General features: G+C 39.5%; 1 pseudogene; it reads right to left on the bottom strand.

The window, feature by feature from the left end:
• LOC130022123 (chromodomain-helicase-DNA-binding protein 8-like) overlaps positions 1–15,258 on the bottom strand; it is a 42,576-nt pseudogene extending 27,318 nt beyond the window's left edge.
• Positions 15,259–22,958: the final 7,700 nt, after the last annotated feature.

Genomic DNA, 22,958 nt, shown 5'->3' with positions numbered 1-22,958 from the left:
AAAATCACCTGCCTCCATTCAAGATACTGTTAGCATTCTGGTGTGACACTGGACTAGATATTCCCTAAGATATCAGACAGCAGTTATTCCATCCCAAGATTCCTTCTAGTACTTCCTTAGCTTGCATTATTTTATTTCATTGGTCAGTATTTGTAAGGGTTATCATTTTTCTTTATTCTGTGTTACTTTATTATATAAACCATCTTCAAATTCAATATGCTCTGTTCAAAAAACACAATCCAAATTCATTAAATGTTCCTCCAGCTTCGTTATCAATGCTGACTAGATCTCTGCAAAATTTCCAACCTGTTTTCCCAGATTCATTCTCACCTCTTCCTGCTGGCAACATCTCAGCTTGAAGGTTCTTGCTGTAACATAAAGTTGATTATGCAACATGCATTTCTCACCACATACAAAAGGAAATGTAAATTCCTTACCAAATCTGTGCCCCTTCTTCAGCTTCACCACTTACCTTTCTGGCTCACAAAACTTGTTACACTTTCCTTCCTCAGTTCTAATGGTACCTAGCCTCTTTCTATTTAGGGCATTTATTTGCCGTAGCTTTCACGCTGCTGTTACTCACTTTCCCTTTATGTTTCCATGGTTGGTTCATTCAACTTTTTCAGTTCTTGGCTCAAATGCCACCATATCCTCAATGAGATGGTCTGATGCACTTTAACTTTATATCTCCACACTTACTTGCTTTTTATAGCTTCATACTATTTGACACAAATTCATTAACATGGGAAATTATCTTATACACTTGATATTATTTAGTTACTTAAGGTCTCTCATTGCTTATTTGCTGTTAAATCTCCACAGACAAATGTTTGCAAGATCAATGAGTGAATTAATGAATAAATGAGGAAGTATACTCTCTCTATGATAAACCCACTTTTCTGTATATGTGTATGTTGTTTTCCTAATTCCGAACTGTTATCATAAAAACATGATGGGAGTTTCTTATGTATTTGTACAGTTTATTAAGTATATCACTGCTAAGATATCATCTTGCTTTCTGAATCTATTAGCCTATATGCAATTACACAAACATTATCTTCAGCATGTGCATGACTTGAGTCTTTAAACGTTAGTCACATTGTTGCAAATAAATAGAAAGTTTTTGTCTTCAACTGGTGAAAATACAACCACATCTCACACTAATACTATCAACCAACTATCTTTATAAATACGCCACATTTCTCTTATACAAATTTTTGGATTCTCTTAAGAGCTTTGAAACACTTCTTATCACTGCAAAAGAAAGAAATTCAAGAAAATTAAAAGGAACAGAAACGAAATATTCAGGCATGCTTGTGGCTAGAGTTATTCCACTAGTTTTACATTATGTGGTTTACCTCAATGTGTGGAAAATTATAGTAAGTCCCTCAATGGTATAGTTACAGCATTGTGAAACTTAGATGATTTGTTTCTTGCAAATATTTTAGGTTAACATACAGTGTACCAAAATATTTTCTAATTCAGATCCATTTGCTTAATTTTTTTCAGTCTCTACAAACTCATTTTAAAATGTATGCTTCTGCTTGCTTTCTTACAAAGCAGTCCTAGCCTCTCAAATACGAAAAAAAATGTCTCTAACTTTAGTGAAGTCATGTATTTATGGGTATGGAGTAAGTCAAACCTGGCCATCACAAAAGAAAACAATGAAGACTTGAATTATTACTATACCAGATTTGCTTACAACAGGAAATAGACTACTTTTCTACTTAAATAATATGATTTTCCTATTACTATTGAGCAGGTTTATTTAATTAATTTACACTGTGTTTCCAAAGCAATATCCTACATATCACATTCTTCTAAGCAAAATATTTTTGTTTGCAGAAATAACCAACATATTATATTTAGATTTTGATACTTTGAATGGTCTTATTAATTTCACTAATAATGAAAAGAAATACTTCCTTTTGTAGTTAGTCTTGAACATTAAGAGTCTGCTAAACATAGCTTTATTTTTCTCTGAAATGTTGAGAATTTATAGGAACTAAATATTTGTGTGCTATTACCTGTAAAACTTATTTAAATATACAAATATGAATATAATTAAGATTATTTCAAAATAATTTTACTCAAGTATCGGTTTTATGTATAATTTAAAACATCTATTTCATGACAAGACTATTAAACATTAAATCACATACCTAAAATTCATATTACTGAATACTTTAAGTCTTTTTTTATTTTTAAATTAAAATGTCTTATTTATCATTTAATCCAGTGTGCAATAGGGGCCAAATGCTAAACAATATTGTTAAATGTTAAAGTTAGAGATTTGCTCAAGCCCGGCAAGCTACCAAGAGTATTCGATATGCCAGACACAGTAACAACAAAGTCTCCAATGGAGACATTACTGGGCCCGCTCGAGCAAATCGACGATCAACGGGAGGGCCTTTACCTTTACCTTTTTACCTTAAAGTTAGAGATAAATGAAAAGTTATTAATCTTATTGGGAATTGGGGGTCAACAGTCTTCAAGTAAAGGTGTTTGGGGGAATCATTCAGTGCCAGGGATTAACCTTGGTAGGTGATATGCAAAGTAAGTGCCCTAACCCTTGTACTATGTCCTGACTCAAGAGATTATTTTATAATCTATAATATGCTTGCCCTTGCCCCTTGCCCTCCCGTTGATCATCAATTTGCTCGAGCGGGCCCAGTAACATCTCCATTGGAGACTTTGTTGTTACTGTGTCTGGCATATCGAATACTCTCGGTAGCTTGCCGGGCTCTCCGAGAGGGGCGGAGGAATCGAACGCGGGCCGGCCATGTTGGCCGCTTGTAGGGCGAACGCCCTACCCGCTGTGCTATCGCTCCAGCCCTTAAAGCAATATTAAGATGCATGTCGAAAGTAGACTATGGACTGAACATGTTTGCCACTCAATGCCTCTTTTGCAGACCACAACACCCAAAAGGAGAGAGAGAACACAGGGGATTGCCCTGCCACAGAGACGGGGGGATGGGGGGATGGGGGTGGGAGGGATATTATCCATGGTGGTGGAAAATGGGCACTGGTGGAGGGATGGGTATCTGATCATTGTATAATTGAAACCAAAGCACAAAAAATTGTAAACCTACAACTTTAAAAAAAAATAAAATAAAATAAAGGGGAAAAAAAAAAAAAAAAAAAAAAAAAAAAGATGCAGTCATACAACTTGCTTGTATGTTATTGTCAATTCATTGATGATTCTTGTTTTGCTTTATTTATTTATTTTTTGTAGTGCCAGGGATTAAATCCAGGTCTCTGGTATGCAAAGCATGGACTTTACCTCTAAACCACATCTCTGGCCATCACTGATGATTCGTATATTTGAAGTTTCTAAACTTATATCCTTTTTTTATCTCTTCATCTAACAGGCACTTTTTAGAAAAGCAACCTGTAATTTTTTCTCACTTATATCTTATTTTCTTTACAATTATAATCTCTATCAAAAAAATCAATGTTTCTATTTATAAACTTGCCATTACATAAGATTCCATTAAAATTTGAATATTTCCTCTAGGAAACTTTCATAATCATCATCTGACTTCAATATTTAACATCTGTTTGGCACTTCTTTAAAATTGATCTTGCATTATATTTATTTGACTTTGTTCATCTGTTCAGGTTTTTTAATAGATTTTTTTTATTTAAAGGAATAGAAGACTGCTTATGTGTAGAAATCACATCTTATAATTTACTTTGGCCCCTTCTAATCCTTTCTCATCATGTTCACAATGGATATTCTACAATATAGTGTGTGTATCATTGAAAAATTTCCCATTATGACAGAACGCAATTATAAATGGGGTGTATCCAATGATGGGTCTCATTCTCCTAGAGAGCCTTGAATATAATCTCAGGGCTAGGATGAAGGAGACGTTACTGGGGCCTGCTCGAGGCAATTGACGAATAACAGGATGGTCGTAATCCCTATTAATTATACAATCACTTTATTCTAATGTGACAGGGCAGAAAATTACAACCTACATGTACCAATCTATTTCTCATGCAATAGTTTATTAAAGTGTCCTTTAAAATTATAAAAAGATGCATATAAACATATTTTTTCTTGTTTTAAAAATTCACACCTTAAGATAGAAAATGTCTTCCCACTGAAATTACTAATGCATATTTGTAACAGATAGACTGGTAAAAGTGCTAAAGTAAAATAAATAAATAAAATAAAATTATCTTATGACAACATTGTTATTTTTTAATGCTACTGTAAGTCATGAACCATTTTGTAGAATGATTTACATGTACTTACAGTTACAACATTGAGTCTATTATACCAGAGAGGAAGTAGGAATCTCTGAGATGAAAGAAGAAAAATTCAAAAAATCAGGTCTTCTAGTTCCAGAGTGTTTATGCAATTTCCAGCAGGGGGTGCCATCCATAGTATAGGCTATGGATTTGGGATTGCCAACTTTCAGTATCATGTGGGAGTCCTACATGATATCAGCCTAGTGACAGATGCCACAGAAATGTGAACTTCATGGTGAAAGAGTTAGTATAGGGGGTAAGGTGATTTCCTTGCCTATAGTCATAGTTCAAATCCCCTGCACCTCATTTAGTCCCCCAAACACAACAAAGGGTCACTCTTGAGCACAGATCCAGGAATTGCCCTGAACACCAGTAGGCGTTCCTACCCCCACCACCCCAATTTTTTAAACTTTGCTGCCACTCCTTAGTTAAAGATGTTGCAATCTTTTATGGATATCTAGTCAGTCTCTTATGAACCTTGTCTCAAATGTGAAAAGGTCCTATCCTATCATTTTTATATCGCTGTATCACTGTCATCCTGTTGTTCATCAATTTACTCGAGTGGGCACCAGTATTGTCTCCGTTCTCAATTTACTCGAGTGGGCACCAGTATTGTCTCCGTTCATCCCAGCCCTGAGATTTTAGCAGCCTTTCCTTACTCGTCTTTCCCAACGTTGCCATGTTGGAGGCTCTTTCAGGGTCAGGGGAAAGAGACCCATTATTTTTTCTGTTTTTGTCATATCGAATACGCCACAGGTAGCTTGCCAGGATCTGCCGTGTGAGTGGGATACTCTTGGTAGCTTGCCAGGCTCTCTAAGAAGCAATCTATCTCTATCATCTCTATCTCTATCTCTATCTCTATCTCTATCTCTATCTCTATCTATCTCTATCTCTATCTCTATCTCTATCTATCTATATCTATATTATATGTTTCCCTCTATGATTTGTTGCCTACTGTCTGAATTCCCATCAAATATGGTGTGGTAATTATGAAAAATGGGTAGGGAGTGTTTTTTATCATGTGTCCAGGAATATGTTCACTCATATGTGAGGCTTGGCCTGAGCATGTGGAAAGTGGCCTGGAGCATGGCGGCACTTGGGTAGTGGAGGTTGGCTGCCAGAGCTGGGTCCCTTGGGATGGGGAGGGCTCTCACCCGTCCCCCTCTGGGGTGCCCCGAGTGAAAACAGCCTGGCATGGAGTCTGGTGGCATGGTTATGGGGGACTCATTTTATGCTCCCTTCTGGGAGAAGCAGTCGTGAGTTCTGGTAGTGGCCGATGAAGATATTATCTGGTGTTGGAAGGAGGTGGCTTACGGGTGTGACCCCTGGTTTGTCGGAGACTGGGCAAGCAGGCAGAGGACATCTGCTTCTGGGTTCCGTTGAGTCCAGAGTCCACAGTCACAAAGTTCCACATTTTGTATATTAATTCATTTTATGACATTAATAATGAAGGAACCGGCAGAGGAACCCAGGTGCATGGGTTCCGGGGCTGAGATCTCCAAGCCTGATCGGAGCGGGACTGGGCCTCCTTCACCCATCCACCATTTTCCAGTAGCTAGTCAGTTACACCCATAAACTGCCCCCGGTGCCATGAAATACCATCAATGGCCAAGATCCAGAGACAATAAAACAGCTCCAGGAAGGGCGCAGCAGCCATTTACGCACCCTCACGACCTCGTATAGTCTAGGTCTCCTTCTTGGAGAACCTGGCAAGCTACCAAGCTATCCTACCCGAACGGCAGAGTCTGACAAACTCCCTTGGCATATTTTATATGAAAAAAAGAGTAACAATGATGTGACTCATTCCCCTGACCCTGAAAGAGCCTCCAGTGCTGCACCTTTGGGAAGGATGAGTAAGGAGAGGCTGCTAAAATCTCAGCGCTAGGATGAGTACAGATGTTACTGGTGGCCGAATATTGATGAATAACGGGATGACAGTGATACAGTGATACAGTGAATTCATTTTATATAAAAGAAAGAAAAAATAAGATACCATGGGAGAAAGAAAGTAACTTATTTAAAGTGCATGTCATGGGGGCTGGAGCAATAGTACAGTGGGTAGGGTGTTTGCCTTGGCATGTTCGACCCGGATTCGATTCCCAGCATCCTATATAGTCCCCCGAGCACCACCAGGAATAATTCCTGAGTGAAGAGCCAGGAGTAACCCCTGTGCATCGCCAGGTGTGACCCAAACAGCAAATAAATAAATAAATAAATAAATAAAATAAAAAATAAAGTGCATATCATTATGGAATTAGAGAGATAGTACAGTTGGTAAGTTACTTGCCTTGCATGCAGCTGATCTTGATTTGATCCTCAGAGGCTTATATGGTCTGTTGAGTCCTTCCACCCCCACCCCAAGAGTGATCCCTGAGCATAGAATTGGGAATTAGCCCTGAATATCTCTGGGTGTGGCCGAATTCACCGACAAGATAAAAAAACTAAATACATGCTAATAAATTGAATTGGGGGAACTACCATAAAATATTATATGACTAGCATTGAAATTTAGCACTCTTCAGAGTCTAAACGGTCTACAAATATATCAAAAATAATAGAAATGCGTGTTGCAATTTTGTCAGGTGATATTTCAAAATAGGAAAAATATTCTATGGCACTTTTCAGACATCAAAAGAGCTATCATTTATGAAAGTTAATTATGATGAACAAATATCATACTGTGGGTTTTGATATTAGTTATAAATGCCGGGTAATTGCTTCATCATGTAATAGTAAAGTTTAGAGATCATTCAATCACTCAAAATATTGAAAATTAATATATGTTATACTTAACAGAAAAAAATACATATGCTTTTTAACTTAAATATGTTTTAGAAATTGAGCATAAGAAAATATTCAAGCAAAATAACTTCTTTAAAAGCTTTTACAAAGACAAAGACTAAATTATTTAAAATTAAAAGAAAATCCAGTTAATGGATAGATTTTATATATTGATATTATATTTGTATGTTATTGAAAAATGTAAAATGTAAAGTGTGTTATAGATTGGTGGGGAAAGACTGTGTATATGGGTATACACAGACATAAATTAGTCCAATTAAATGAAGAGGGAACAGAGAATATTACTGTATACATATAGATCCAGCTTTAGAATGAAGCATCACTCAGAATTTTACAAATTCAATAGTCTATGTTCTTGGTAGCTGCATTCAGATTAGCAGCTTCTCCATGGTGGTAGCTTTTCTTTAGGACTATAGTATAGTCATATAGAATATGCTATAGGAAGAGACTCTATACCAGTCCCAAGGGGCTGGAAGTTGAAGAATATTAAGTGACATAACAATTATGCCACTTCTTATTATGCCATTCTCAGAGCATGTATTGATCTAAATATCTGATGCAATTTTGGTGTTATTTTTTTCCAGTTTTCTTGGTTTTGGATCACACCCAGAGATGCTTAGGTCTTACTCCTGACTGTGAACTCAGAAATTAGCTGGCAGTTCTTGAGGGATTATCTGGGATGCTGAGATAGGATGTGGGTGGGCTGCATGCAAAGCAAATGCCCTACACATTGTACTACCTCTCTGCCTTACCCACTCTACTTTCTCTTTACACTCCTGTCACCAGCTTCAATGCAATTTTCTCAGCTTCTCTGACTTAATTTAAGTAGTGTCAGAACTTTCATAGTAAGTATCACCTACCCGATCCGCTTATAAAACTTATGAGGTGGTGAGGTGAATGAAAGATCATCCAAACGCCACTCATTGAGGAGGATAATTAGTGCACAGTGTGATTGAGATCTGAGAAATTCGTGTTATAATAAACTGTAGCTTAGGAAGAACTTCTTAGAACATTATTATTAAAATGTACTTACTAAGAGTATAGGAACCCAGCCAACTCAAAATTCTTAAAGAGATAATTACACTTTATGATTATGAGAAAAGTGTTATTACTTAAATTTTACACGTGTCTGCATTGCCTAAACTCCTAATAACTTGAGTAAGACATAGACATTGTCAGAAAAAGTGTATATTGATAATCTTCATATTGACACTTTTGTAGCTAAAGTATGTATTTCTAATTCTATCAGAAATAATCAAATATTCTGACTTCTCACCCCAAACAAGATTTAGCATAGTTAGATTTAACTGTTCTGTATTTTAGCAGAGTTCATACAAAATTTTATGGGTAGAATGCTAAGCTGAGGAGTAGCCATTCTTGCTCTTTTCCTTAACTTCTTATCTCTGCTCTACTATCATCCTTTTCCAGAAAAATGTACAAAAGGAATTTGCAAATGTGGAATTTGTTAGAATTTGAGAATGTGAATATTCAAAGAATATATTTAACTTGAAGTTTTAGCTACTAGTAGTCAAAAAATCTCTGAAAAATAAGGATATGTGTTAAATTATGAGAAAATAAGCTGAAAGTAATGAGCTTTGACTTAGAAGATTAATATTTAGAGTGGGGGGTTAGAACAATACTCACAGAAGAGTAATAAAGATGTTTTGCAATGAATTGGGAGAGCTACTTTATTTTCTAAGATAAGGCACAATGTGAATGATTAGATGCATAAGTGAAACAAAATAAAGAGATTTTGTGACAGCATGATGATGTCACAAATAAATATAAAAAAATCTGAAATTTTGTTGAAATTTCTCAATAATTTGCAGGTGGTTTCTACAAAAGAGAGAAATACCAGCATCCTTTAGATGATATACCAGTTGATGAAAAAAATATAATTGAATTCTGACTCAAAAATCTCCTAACTTCGTGTTTTAAATGAAAAAAAAAGAATACTATGTTTAAATTTCATCTGTGATTGAGATATATTATTCACTACTTGTCTTATTCCCCTAGCATTTTGCTGTTTCTTATCTATTATGCTCTTTATATTAGCTCTAATATATTACAGCAGAAAGGAGAAAAGTTCAAATTAATTTTTTATAGATACTGATGAACTATTTTGAGCTTTGATTAGGAAGAAGTCATATGCAATTATAAATTTCAGTTACTTAATGCTACCTTAGATTTTTTATTTCAGGAAAAAATGAGAAATAGATTATATTTCTATTAAGTAAATGGCTTAAAGTTCTAATCACCCTGTTACAAATAATGTTTAAATACTTCATATTTTGGTGCATTAATCCATGCTTTCAATGTGCATACAGGCAGCTTTTTGTTTGGGGGCCACACCAGGCAGTGCTCCTGGCTTTGTGCTTGGGGATTGCTTCCTGAGATGTTCAGGGTATCCTGCAGTGTGGGGATCAAAACTGAGCCTCGCAAATGCATTCATCCTGTTGGCTTATCTAGCTGACTTCTGATGGCACATTGCAAATACTATGTAAGCAAGTTCTGACAGCTTGATTCATGTGGTTTATTCTTCCTTCCTTCCTTCCTTCCTTCCTTCCTTCCTTCCTTCCTTCCTTCCTTCCTTCCTTCCTTTCTTTCTTTCTTTCTTTCTTTCTTTCTTTCTTTCTTTCTTTCTTTCTGGGTCACACCCAGCGATGCACATACTCTGATAAGGGAATCTCCTGCCTTAGCACCTGGCTGTCCTCACCCGGGCCCCTTAGAGGAGGGTGTGTTGAGTTTCCCTCCCCACCCCGAGCAGAGCCCCAGCAGTTGAAGACCTCCAGTTCCAGCCACAGCCATGCTTAAGACCACTCTCCACACATTCGGACGAGCCTCACGCATGAAGGAACCGGCAGAGGAACCCAGATATCCGGGACCTGGGGTGGAGATCTCCAAGTCTGCTCGGATTGGAACTGGGGTCTCCTCCACCCAGACACCCCATCTTCCAGTATGTAGTCATTACACCCACCAACTGCCCCCCCATGCCGTGTAATCCCATCAACGGCCAAGACCCAGAGACTATAAAACCCTGTTCCTAAAAATTCTTAGTTGAATAAAATTAAGACCCCAAGCATATATTTTGCAGAAGCGTGTGAGTTCTAAAGTAAAGGTCTGTCCTGAGGGAGGCATATCTGGAGGAAGCACTTGGAGCACAGTGCTTTTGGCTGTTCCTGATGGTCCTTGGCCTGAGGTTTTGGAGTAGGAGGTCCGTGATCACATATGAAGGGTATTGAACCCGTGTTATCGAAAGTGAGGCACATGTTCTAGCTTAGCGAACCATCTACTTGCCTATTGTAGCACATTTATTTTGGTTATTTTCAGTTGTTGGGGACCATATCCGATGCTCGAGCCCAGTGGTGTCGCAGTGGGTCAAGGGACAAATACAACGCTTGTGCCCACCACTTAGCTACATTTGCGTACCAATCCACAAAGACCTGATTTATAGTGAAAAGACTCTGAGCATTCTCAGGCCCCCTGCATAATTTATTTGGTATAGACAATATTTGGCAATCTAGAGTTCCTCAGAAAAATTCTCATTGTGCTTTGTGCCAATAACAGAACAGAGAAATCAATTCAGTTTAGTTCAGATCTGCTCTAGGGAAAGATGAGTTTATGGAGTGGAAGTAGTTGTTTAGAAACTTGAATTTTGACATTTCTGTAACCTTCTTCTTTCAAGGTATAGTGTGTATGTAAATAATAAACTGCAATGGGCTGAAATGAATAGCATCTGAGTGCCCATTATGGTTTCATCTTGTTATTGATCTGTTTCCTGACACGCCCTCAGTGACTATCTAGTTGCTAAAATCTAAATTGACATACTTTCCCTTGTTTGAGCTCTCTGCTCCTCAGAACTTTGTTTTTAAAAACGAATTTTATTGCACTGCTATGAATTACAAAGTTACAAAGTTACTCATGATTGGGCTCCAGGCATACAATGTTCCAGCACCAATCTCTTCATTGGTGTCCACTTCTCTCCTCCCATGTCCCTCCCTTCCCCTAGTTAGCTTCTATTTTATTTTTCTTCTCCACACCATTTTAGACACTGTGGTTTTAAATACTGTTACTGATAGCATGTCTTGCATGTCACTTTACCTCATTTTCAGCACCTAATCCTGGTTCAGAGTGACTATTTCCCTCTCTCATTGCTCCTCCTATGTACTTTTGTATCTGTTGTGGATATTCTGCTCAGTTCACTAGCTTGACCCTGATCACTACATGGAGATATATAATAGTTTCAGTTATTTAGTAAGCAACTCAAGAAATAGCCAGGCAGAGTCTAGGTACAGCATTAATTATGTTTTAATTTCCAGTCCATTGCAGTTTGTTACTTACATAAATTCTATACTACCCAACAGTGCAGATTTGATCTCATAATCACTACACTGTTTTTCTAGTAATTTGGCACAATTAATTTCTTTTTACATTATGCTCACACCCCACCTTTTCTGCAAAACGAGTTGGCATAAAATCCATGATGATCAGGCACCAAAATATCATACTGCCATAGCAATAACAAAAACATCCTAAACACAGGTTTTTCACCTTCTAAATTCGTCTCATCTTAGAGCAGTAAAAAATAATTCACAGAGTGCTGCTAGTCTACTGACAGCATATTAAAAAAAGAGTCTACTAGGTAGCTATGAAGAAAAAAAACAGAAATAACCTCAGAAGATCACAAAATGAGCCGGGAATTATTGAAGATCAAAAGTTTAGACTCACTGGTAGTTGGAGATAGGGAACTGAGGGCAAGTCCATAGGAAGAATGCATGACGTAATAAAAACAGGTGGACAGCAGAACACAAGCCAGTACCATGATGTGTCTAATATCAAGTAGATTATCTACCTAAAACAAAAAGAAGTGAAAGTGGAAAAATAAAGACACTAGGAGATAGAGAAGCTAGGCTTCAAAGCCTCCATCTGGAATCACTGATTTTGGCACCTTGTCCTATTGGCCTGAAAGAGACATTGAGTTCTTGTGTTCTCTAATGAGTAAGTCTGGCTACAATTGACAATGGAATGCTTGTGTCCCTGAAGTTTATACGGTGAAATCTTAACTCCCTGAAATGAGACCATTGCAGGTGGTTCACCTTCTCATGAGGGTGAAGTTCATGTAAGTGGGATTAGTGCTCTTTAAAAAATAAGACCAGATGGGACCAGAGGTAATACAATAGGAAAGGGACTTGACTTGTACACAGCTGATCTTGGTTCAATCCCTGGGATCCTATTTTGTTCATTGGTCCCCACCTTAATGGCACTTGAGCGCCAAGTCAGGAGTAAGCTAGAACATCCTGACCACTTCCATTTTCCATCATTTAGGAGAACACAGTGAGGTATTTCTGCACTAGAAAGGGACCTCTCACCAGGTATCTGCTGGTACTTACCCTTGGTCTTCTCAGCATCCATAAAGTAAAGTAAGTAAAGGCCCTCCCGTTGATCATCAATTTGCTCGAGCGGGCCCAGTAACGTCTCCATTGGAGACTTTGTTGTTACTGTGTTTGGCATATTGAATACGTCAGCATCCATAACTTTGGCAAAATAAATTGCAGTTTTTATAAGTCACACGGAATACAGTATTCTTGTGATAGCAGCCCCAGACAGTTTAACAGTGAATAAAATTAGTCTTTAGAAAGAATTCCATCAAAACAGAATTTCATGAATTTCATTTGCCATGTTATTAACTTGGCAAATTCTGTCACAGATAACACATTGATTATATAATTGATTATGTAAGCAAATATGTACAATCTCAGTGCTATCTAACAGAATTTTCTGTGATGATGGTGAAAAAAAAAGCGCTTTATCTGTATCACCTAATAGATTAGTCATATGTGCCTGTGGAGCATTTGAAAAATGGCTTTCATGACTAAGAAACTGAAACTTAAATCAATTTAATCTTTAGTTTGTTTAAATTTATATAGCTATTTATGGCTGGGATTTTTTTATACGAGTATTTCCTATAACTCATAGGTTAAATGTGGGTCACCTATATCAGATTTTAATTTCTCTAACTCTGACACCTTGGATATGTCACTTTCCCTAAGACTAAGCTTGAAGTTCATAAACAATGGTTCTATTATGTCAGTTACACAACAAAATATGTAATATGAATGATGTATGATGCATAACGTGCATATTCAAGGCAATGTTATAACTAAAGTTGAGATATTTAATAACCTAGTACAGTTCCATAAATGAAAACCATAACTGGTATTTGCTATTGGAAAGTATTCACAGATATACATCATGAATGAAATAAAACAATTCTGTTATTTAGGATACTAAAATCATCAGCATGAATATGCCATAAACAGTGAAATACACAATGAGAAATAAAACCCTAGGGGTTAAAGCCTTGGAGAAGTAGCCTTTTCTTGTAGCAACTGACATTGCTTTTCTAGCTGCAGATTTTCTTATCTTGGCCTTGCTGGTAGCTGTCCTTTCTCAGTGTGATTGCTTCCAACAAATCTCCCTGCTCCTCCTACAAATATTCCACACCAATTGTTCTGTAACCTCTGAAGAATTGAATGCAGTTCAGGAGAAAAGGCAAACGAAGCATGCTCAATCAATAACTTTAATTTTGCATACAATTCGAAGTCAATGTTGTGAGATTGCAGGTTTATCAAGCCATCTTCTATGGAATTAAGAGCACAGACAGAGTCAGAAGCATTTACTGCTGGCTGATCACCAATCCCTTGGGGGGAAACAATAAAAAATGACACATGCCTTTCCCACCTCTCTGCATCCATTAATTCTTCTTTGTGGTTTGAAAATCACTGCAGTACATGTTTCCAGGGGAAGTTCTGGAAACAAGGACTTGTCTGAGCCCCAATTAACTGAGAGATTGCTGTATTCTCCCTCAATTGAGGGTTTGAGATCATAAAATCATGGCAGGAATTCAATTCATTGACATGGGAAAATTCGGATATTTGACAAAAATTTTCCCTGAAGAATCACAATCATTTGGACAAACGCCACTCACACACAGCTGGGTCAGGACTGCAGTACTAATTTTTCTTTCTTTTGCTTCCTGTGCTAGTTTGTTGTGTTTCTGGAGATGATCTCCTCCCTATTTTGTTCTTCTGTAGTTTCAAAACTATTTATGGTAATTATTATTTAATTTTTTATAAGAAATTTCACTTGTGTCTGATAAGGTGAGATATGTAAACCTCTGAAGAAAGATGAATGAAAAATCTCTGAACTAGTACATTTTCCTAGTAGAAGCAATAAGATCAGAGACTCAGAGCAAAAGCTTTCTTGTTTTTTGTTTGTTTTTTTGGTGGGGCTGGTCAGGTGGAGTCTTCCATTCCCAACTCCCTACAAGCTCTCCTATTATTTACAGTGACCAGTGAGTAATACTTATCACACTAGTATATGGATGTTTGTTAGGGTACTAGTCAATATTATTACATACTTTTAAAGAGAAAAATCTCTGTGAAGAAAAAGATTTCCAAGGTCAATGGCTCAGTTGTCCTGAATAATGCTCAATACAACAGAGAAAAGAAAAAAAACATTAAAAAAAATCTAGTACAACATACCAATACCAGTAAAATGTTAAAAAAAAAACCAGCATCACAGACCAATATAGAAGTTCTCTGTAAGTCTGTAGAAAGCACTAACAGTTTAAAAGTTTTTAATAGAGGAAATGTTTGTGTCAGCAAACACTGAAGATTATAAAGGCACCTCTCTTTGGAATTATTGCAAAGACAATACATTTTCTGGGATGTTATGGTTTAAATGTTTTCTCTCTGGTCCTCTAACCACAATTTTCATTAGTTTTTGGTCTTAGTGAGGGCATTGTAAAACTATTAAGTTCACATCCGAGAACAGTAATTCCCTAAATGAGATCCTTGACTTCCTAGTCATACACTATTATTGAAAAGCAGTTTAAAGGTTTAAACTTGGATTTTCAGAAAAGAGATCATAGGAGGATCTTTTCTAGTTTTATGTCTTTTGAAAGAAAACTAACTGAAAATAGCATCAGCGAGAAAGGCAAGTTATTAAGAGTATTTCCTTACAAGTCCAGGAGATTTGACTGTTTCCAGAGACAGCTGCCTGGGGGGGGGGGGGGGCACATTAATTAAGGTTGTTAGGACTCTGTCTTTAAGCTCCTGGTTTGACTTTCCTCCCTGGATGGCTACCTCCACTGCTAGAGACTTACCTAGCAGTCTCAGAAGCTGCCAAATCCATCTGGGGAAAGGACCCCTATTTCCACTGATTAGATCATTTTCCACTAACCTTCCATTTTGCACACAGGGCATGAGATGAGCTTTAACTGGCAGGTCTTGCCATATGCCACTGTAATAGCATGGAGATGTGTGCCCTAGTCACATCTAGTAAGAAGGAGCAATTCACTAAGGGGGAAAAAAATGGAGAGGTCATTTTCGTGATTCTTATTTTAACGGTTGTCTTCATCTTGAGAGGGTTGCTTCCTTTAACTATGAGGATGCTAAAAAATAATTTGGTTCTGCTGTTATAGGAAGTTTGGAGTAAATGGAGACCACAGGATCAACTGTGATCACATGGAATGCATTTGGACGCCAAGGAAAGTTTCATTGAAAATCCAGTATCATGTCACTTTCTTAGAATGATTCTCTTATAAATGGCTGAAACTTTTTACTACAGAGGGACATCTAAGTCTTAGTTATTTGATAATTTCTGGACAGGAATTGTTAAAGAAAATGGGATGAATATATTTGTATTTCAAAAGTGCTAGGGACTTTCAAAAGAAATCTTGACAAAAAATTGAAAAATAACTATATGGCAAGCTTACGTATTTCACTCATTTTCATAAACACAATTTTTTTAGAGTTCCCACTAACAACAAAAATAAAGTAGAATGTGTTTAGTCTTCCCAAAAGAAATAAATCCTAACAAAAACATCAATGCATGTGATGAGATGAATAACCATGCACCCCCAAACATGTACTTAACGTTTAAACATCAACAGAAACAGTTTATCCTGCTTGAGATTTTCCTTCCTATTTATTTTTTTTTTCTGCTTTCTCTAAACTTGTTTCCTTTTTAATTAAAAGTGCCTCCAGGCGCTGGAAACAAAGTACAGAGTGAAAGGCTTGCCTTGCACACAAGACAGGCTGATTCCATCTCCAGCACCGCACATGCTCCCCTAAGTATACCGCCTGGAGTGACCCTAAGCCTAGAGATTCAGGGACCTCAACACTTAGGCGTGTGGTCCCCAAATCCGCAGCTCTCCAAGACTCCAGAAATTAAATATGAATGTCCAAGTCAATTCTAGAGATGGCCCAGCTGAGAATAGGAACGTTGTGGAAGAGAAAGTTATCAGGCTCTCAGATGTTCTGGACAGGTAAGGTTCAAGAAAAGGGCTCTTCAGGGGTGGTGGTCTGGGCTTTCCGGATAGTTGAGGCGCATCCGATTCTTGCCAGTGCTCTGAGCAGCGGTGCTGGCGGCCTTGAAGGTGGACAGGGGAGTGGGAGTAAGGCGAGCATCGCCGGGTGGCAGCGCGGGGAGGCGACGCGGAGCTGCGAGGCCGGGGAGGGGGTGTGCGGGGGCCGGGGAGAGGGGAGGCACCGGGGGGCGGGATGCGAGCGGGGCGGGGCGCTCGGGGGCGTGCACACTGCTCGGGGCCACGCGTTCTCGGCCGCGGCAACTCGCTCCAAGTTCCTCCCTCGGTCTCCGGGGAAGCCGGCTGAGCCCTCCCACTCAGTGCCGAGCGGAGCTCCGCTGCGGCCGCCTGCCAGCCGGGCCCGGTCACGGCCGCGCGTCCTGGGCCCCGCTCGCCGCCGCCGCCGCCGCTGCCCCCCGCGATCGGCGCCCGGGAGGGACTCGTGCCCGGTGGGCCCCGACTCTCCCTCCTCGCCTCGCCCCGGAGCATCGGTCCCCGGCTCCCGGGCTGCGAGCGCGGCCGCGGTAAGGCTGGGCCGGGGGATGGGGGGTTGGGGGGGCGGGGACGCGGGAGCTGGGTTGGGGTCCGGGGTGGCCTCCCAGCGCCCCGATTGCGGACAATGCCGAGACCGCGGACGCCGGTGGGGAGCTCTGAGGTTCGGCCCGGTGCTCGCTCGCATCCCGCACGGCCTGGGGAACCGCGCGGGCGGCGAGCGCCCTGGCCGGCGGGAGACGCTCGGCTGGAGCGTCCCGGGCCGGCCGGCGGCGGGGAGGCCGGGGCCGGGGCGAGGCGAGCCGGCCGCGCCGCAGCCTGGTGGGCTGGAGGGCGGCGGGAGCGGTGGGCTCCGACAGCGCGCCTGCCGCTGGCTAGCTGGCAGGAGTGGGCTCGCCGAGGTTCGGGGACCCCACTTAGCCCGGGCTTTGTGCATAATCTCGAATCTCGGATGATGAGTATTTGGGCAGCAGCATCTCCTCTTATCCAGGCTTGGAGTTCTTGCAGAAAAAAAAAAATGCAGATTCAGAGGTTCTGAAAGTTTGGGGACCTCCCCTCCAGTTCCACCCGGCGTCTCCATTGTCTTTACTTTCTTTGGCAGCATCGAGATTTGACAGAGGATTAAATGGTCCCAGACCCGTTCGTGCCCCAATCACCCGGCGGAACTCAGAGCCATGGGCAGGAGGGCTGCGGGGAGCAGCTGGCGCCTGCTGCCCAGCTCAGTGGCCTCTGATCATTGTTAGAACTGGGAGCTGGGGGTGTGAATGGCACTGACAGTTCGAGCTCCTTGCAGGCTAACTTTGCTGTGTGGTTCAATTACTCTGGGAAGTGGAAAGAAAACACCTGGTGTCTGACTTTTTAACCCTTACAAGTCCTGGCACAAATTTTTTTTTTCCTGAGCCATAAAAATAAAAATGAGCAGGCTGGTTTTCTAGCCTAAGACAGGAAAGCTATTTTATTTTTCTCACCACCGTGCTCTGTGCAAAATCTGGCACACATCTGTGAGAAAACTGCGTGGCTGGCTCTGTTTGAGGACAACAAACTGGTCTATTTTTGTACAGACACATTTGATAGTAGAATCAGCGGTTTTTTGCAAGATAAATAGCAGGACTTCCATTTTCTTCATTTTCCCAGTTGGCGTTCAAAGATAGTTGTTGACTACAGTAAACACAGTAGGAAAAGGTGGGAAGAGATACTGAACATGGACAATAACTATATTCACTTGTACTTATTTCGTAATGCCTCAAACCCTGATGTGCCATTTATTTAGTCTAATTATTTTAATGCAAAGGCAAGATAAGCAAAAAAGAAAAAATGTGGTAGCATTCTATTGATTTACCCAATGATGTTTAATCTATAATATTATGAGGCTGTTCATCAATAAAGTCACTGATTGAATTGGGAGGCGGCAATATTTTGTTGACTTGATACTCTCTAAAGCACTTGCTTTCACACCTGGGCACACAATGCCAGGTAAGTCGACTGGCTTAATTTGGAATCGTTATCAGCTCATGTGTAGATTTCTCTCAGAAAATGATTTCATAAAGAAGAAATTTCAGATTGTGGTCTATTTTGAGTCTGTAGGTTAATTTTAGATCAGAATTGAGGTAGAATTGTTTTGCTTATGACTGACAGGCTGTTTTGTTGATCTTATGTTTGCTAAAAATTGAGTTAATAGACCTTAGGGAATGGATCTATAGGAGTAAGAATATAGCCCTGAGCCTAGTTGGCTCCAGGTTTGAATCCTAACTAGGAGAACTCAGTGTCCTTTCAGGCCCAGTGGTGCGAGATGCCTGGCCGTTCTAGCTACCTGGGCTCACAACTCTATCCTCAAATCATGTGCAATAAAAGGTAAATCATATGTCCTATATATCAACCAGAGTGTGTAATTATTACACACTCTTTTAAGTCCTTAGGGTAGGGTGTATAGAATTAAAGCATTAAGGACCTATAGATGGAAAGAAATCCATTGATTTATCATTGCGTTAGTAACCAAAATATTTTATGTTTGCTTTACTAAGATATTTTCAAAGATTGCCAGGAGATAACTTTGATGTTGAGGTGTCTCCTTCCCTTCATTAACTTTGAAGTGACATCTTTTCCATTCCTAAGCAGTTTACTTAGCTAAGCAAAGGCATTGCATTAACTCTTGGAGTCCTGCAGAAACAGCCTGCTGTAGGCACGTCCTCGTGGCAGTAGATGGTGCTGTGGGAAATGCCATACAGCAGGCGAGTGGGCGCCTGACAAGAGCAGAGGGAGTAGCAGTTCCGTTGCTTACCCTCTACCCAAAAGACACTTTTCACTGCACACTTAACCATCTTCGTAGGCATAAACTTTGAGTAACGTTTGTCTTTTATCTTTTCCACACGTTTAGACTATTCATTAGGCTAGGTTTTTCTCTCTAACAAACAAACGGAAAACAAAAACTGCAGCTAAATCATTTCATATGTGGAATATAAAAACGCATATTAGGGGAACGGCAAAAGGCCAAAAGCAACAGAATTTATGTCCTGGACTACAGAACTGAATTTCCCCTGTCAGTGAGATTGCAGGGGAGGTGTGGGCAGGGTGAGTTGAGGGGTGAGGCAGGAGAGTGTTCACTGAGACAGTGGTGGTGGAGGGATATGGACACTGGTGGGAGATGTGGTATTGAAATGCTGAATTCATAAAACCCTGTGACAGTACTGGAAAATTATAAATAGGGTGACTAAAATTTGAAAAAAACTGAAAAATATTCAACTGTATCTTTTTTTCTCATAATAGAAAATGGAATGATTCTGAACCTAGAGAACAGACCTGATTTTTTTTTCCCTCCCAAACTTAAGATTTTGGAGAGACTTGAAGGCTGGACCGATAGCACAGTGGGCAGGGAATTTGCCTTGCAGGCAGCTGACCTGGGTTTGATTCCCAGCATCCTATATGGTACCCCGAGCACCTCCAGGTGTAATTCCTGAGTACCTGAGCCAGGAGTAACCCCTGGGCATTGCTGGTTGTGACCCAAAAAGAAAAAAAAATTAGGAGAGAGAAGTGTGATGAGCAGTGTATTTACCTCTTCACTTTATTTAAAAAGAACAACATTGTCTGGTTAATTCTAATTTTTCTGAATTTTAGCCCTTTACTTGTTTGTGGTGTGATGCAATGAAACTATTTAGGATAAAGTCATGACATAGCCTAAGGGTTGGAGGTGAGGCGAGCACTCAGAAACTAGGATTTTCTGAAGGCCTCTGTAGGGCAGCGCTGGGCATGGCCCCTTCTGCTCAGTAGATAGTTCATTCTCTTTACTTTTCCGGTACAGAATAGTCACCATTTCACCAGTTCTGCAGGTAAGTGAATGAGCTGCTTGTATTACCTAGCTTAGTAAGTAGTAAAGCTATGATTTTATTTTAAAAATTTATGCTTTGGCTATGCAAGTTTGGATTTCTGATATTTTAGTAGTTAAGTCCGGAGAGATTTCTGCCAGAAGTCGCTGGGTTCCGGGATTGGTTTGTGTGCCTCTGGGATCATGGCCATTCAGGAGTCGGAGGGACCGTTTGTGGGCAGCAACTCAGGGTCTGTTGGGGGAAAATTCCAAATAATAATGGTGGGTCTTCTGTTAAAAAATTGAATGTAATCAAAGTAGAGAGAGGGTAAAGTGGAAATCATCTGCCACATGGTGGGGAAAGGGGTAGGAGAGGAGGTGTACTGGGGTTCTTGGTGGTGGAAAATGTGCACTGGTGAAGGGATGGGTGTTAGATCATTGTATGACTTTGTCTTAAACCTGAAAGCTTTGTAACTGTTCTCATGGTGATTCAATAGAAAAAAATAAAAAAATAAAAATAAAAATAAAAAATTATTCTTTTACCTTTCAAAGAACCTGGCAAGCTACCCATGGCATACTCAGTATGCCAATAACAGTAACAATAATGGTCCTCATTCCTCTGACCTTGAAAGAGCCCACAATGTGCCATTGGGCTACACTAGAAGGTGACAGGGATGAATGGAGATGTTACTGGCACCTGATCAAGCAAATCAATGAACAATGGGATGACAGTGACAGTGACCCTCCAAAAAAGTGGTCAGGGACCCTTGTAGACCACGTCTGGCAGTACTCAGCCACTGGACAGTACGGTTCAGTGCTCAACAGCAAAGCAGAGCTCCTTGGCCTAGTGGTGCTGGGGCCACCCTGTGCCACACGCTATAGCACTTTAGAGATCCTATGTTTTTAGATTCAAACTCGGGTCCCAGAACATGGCTGCTGGGCTTTCTTGCCAGTCCCCAAAATTTTGATTATTGTTTCTTGTTTTGTTTTTGGGCCACACTTGGCAGTTCTCAGGGCTTATCCCTGCCTCTGTGTCAGGATCACCCTGACAGGTTCCGGGGACCATGCGGGGACCAAACATGGGCCAGCCATGTGCAAGGCAATTGCTCAACCTACTGTACTATCTCTCACTGCAGGCTCTGAAATAATGATTTTAACTAAATGGACATGTGCATCAGGATCCTGTGCAGTTTCCACTATTCTTTGTAGGACTTCTGTTTGGCACATTCAGGGAATGTTTAGAACATTTCTTCGGGACTTGATACCAGTAAATCAGATTCTAACTCAGTAAAATGTTTCAGCTTGCACAACCTTTGATCACGAAGGAGTCCAGAATAAGCGAATTAATGATGCCTTTTATTTTCAGCAGAACCTTCTCGGATTTCATAATCACTTATTAAAACTTGATTGCTTTTGGAAGTTTGAAGAGGTAGTTTCTCTAAGCTAGTGCAAATGGCTTAGTTTATGAGACAATAAAGAATATTGATTCTGTTTTTTGTTTTGTTTGCTATTAGGTAGTTTGGGCAAATTTGTATTGTCTCTTAAACCCAAATTACTTTTTTACTATTGATTTCAGAGATTTGTATGTTTTTATCAATTAAATATATCACAGAAATTATAATAATTGTCGAACATTGGATGAAATTGCCATTCTGTATATTCATCTGGAAAAATTTACCTAGAGCCCAATTAACTTTTTCTAATGGTTTTGTGTATGTGTGTATGTGTGTATGTGTGTGTGTTGAAGACTTTATAGAAATAAAAGAATGATACTTTTTTATCAATGTTGAGAAAAAAAGGGATAATTTTTTATCAGTGTTCAGAAATGTTCAGAAATGGGGTCAGGAGATAGAACAGCTGGAAGGGTACTTGTCTTACACATAGCTGATGGATTCCTAGCACCACATAGGGACCTAGAGCTCCACCAGGATTGATGGTTGAGTGCAGAGCCAGAAGTAAGCCCTGATGACTGCTGGGTGTTGTCCTCCCACCACCAAGCAAACAACAACAAAAATGTTCAGGAAAGAACACAAAGTGCCTAGGGTGTTTATCAATATATAATTGATTCTTTCATGTGAAAACATATATTGTGAGATGATTTGCCTGTAAGATTTTGGAGATGACTAATAGAAAAAAATGTTTATCATTGTTTGTGGATCACATCATTCAATAGTTAACTGAAGATCACAAAGAAATGGGCCAAGGCTTCTTCCCTGTTGCTGAATGCATTTTTATTCTACTTTAAAACATGGGGTCAGAATACACACATTCATGGTATCAGTTCATTAAGTTTTGCATCTCAAAAAAAGATCAGTCAGGAACAACCCCATGTTTTAAAGTTTTGCATTGTGAATCTTTAAGGAAGCATCAGAAAGAACCCAACATTCAAACTTATAAATTTAATTTTGTTTTTTTTTTAATATTTTATTTGATTTTATTTTTTTCCTTAATTTTTTTACTAGTGAAACACCATGAGGTACAGTTGTAGACTTACAAATTTTTGTGCTTGGGTTTCAGTTATACAATGATCGAATACCCATCCCTCCATATACAAGTGGTACTACATGGACAGTATCATGCTAAGTGAAATGAGTCGGAAAGAAAGGGACACTCATAGAAAGCTTAATTTTGTTTTAAGGAAACCCTAGAAGATGGAACAAGTCACTTTCTTCTTTCATTGCATTTTATGACACTCGTGGTCCATTGAATGATTGACTAAATAGAAACTGGTGCTAA

This window comes from Sorex fumeus, unplaced genomic scaffold (genome assembly GCF_029834395.1).
Source record: "Sorex fumeus unplaced genomic scaffold, SorFum_2.1 ptg000002l, whole genome shotgun sequence".
Lineage (NCBI taxonomy): Eukaryota > Metazoa > Chordata > Mammalia > Eulipotyphla > Soricidae > Sorex > Sorex fumeus.
Note: the sequence above shows the minus strand (reverse complement) of the source record. Positions and strands in the feature narration are given on the sequence as shown.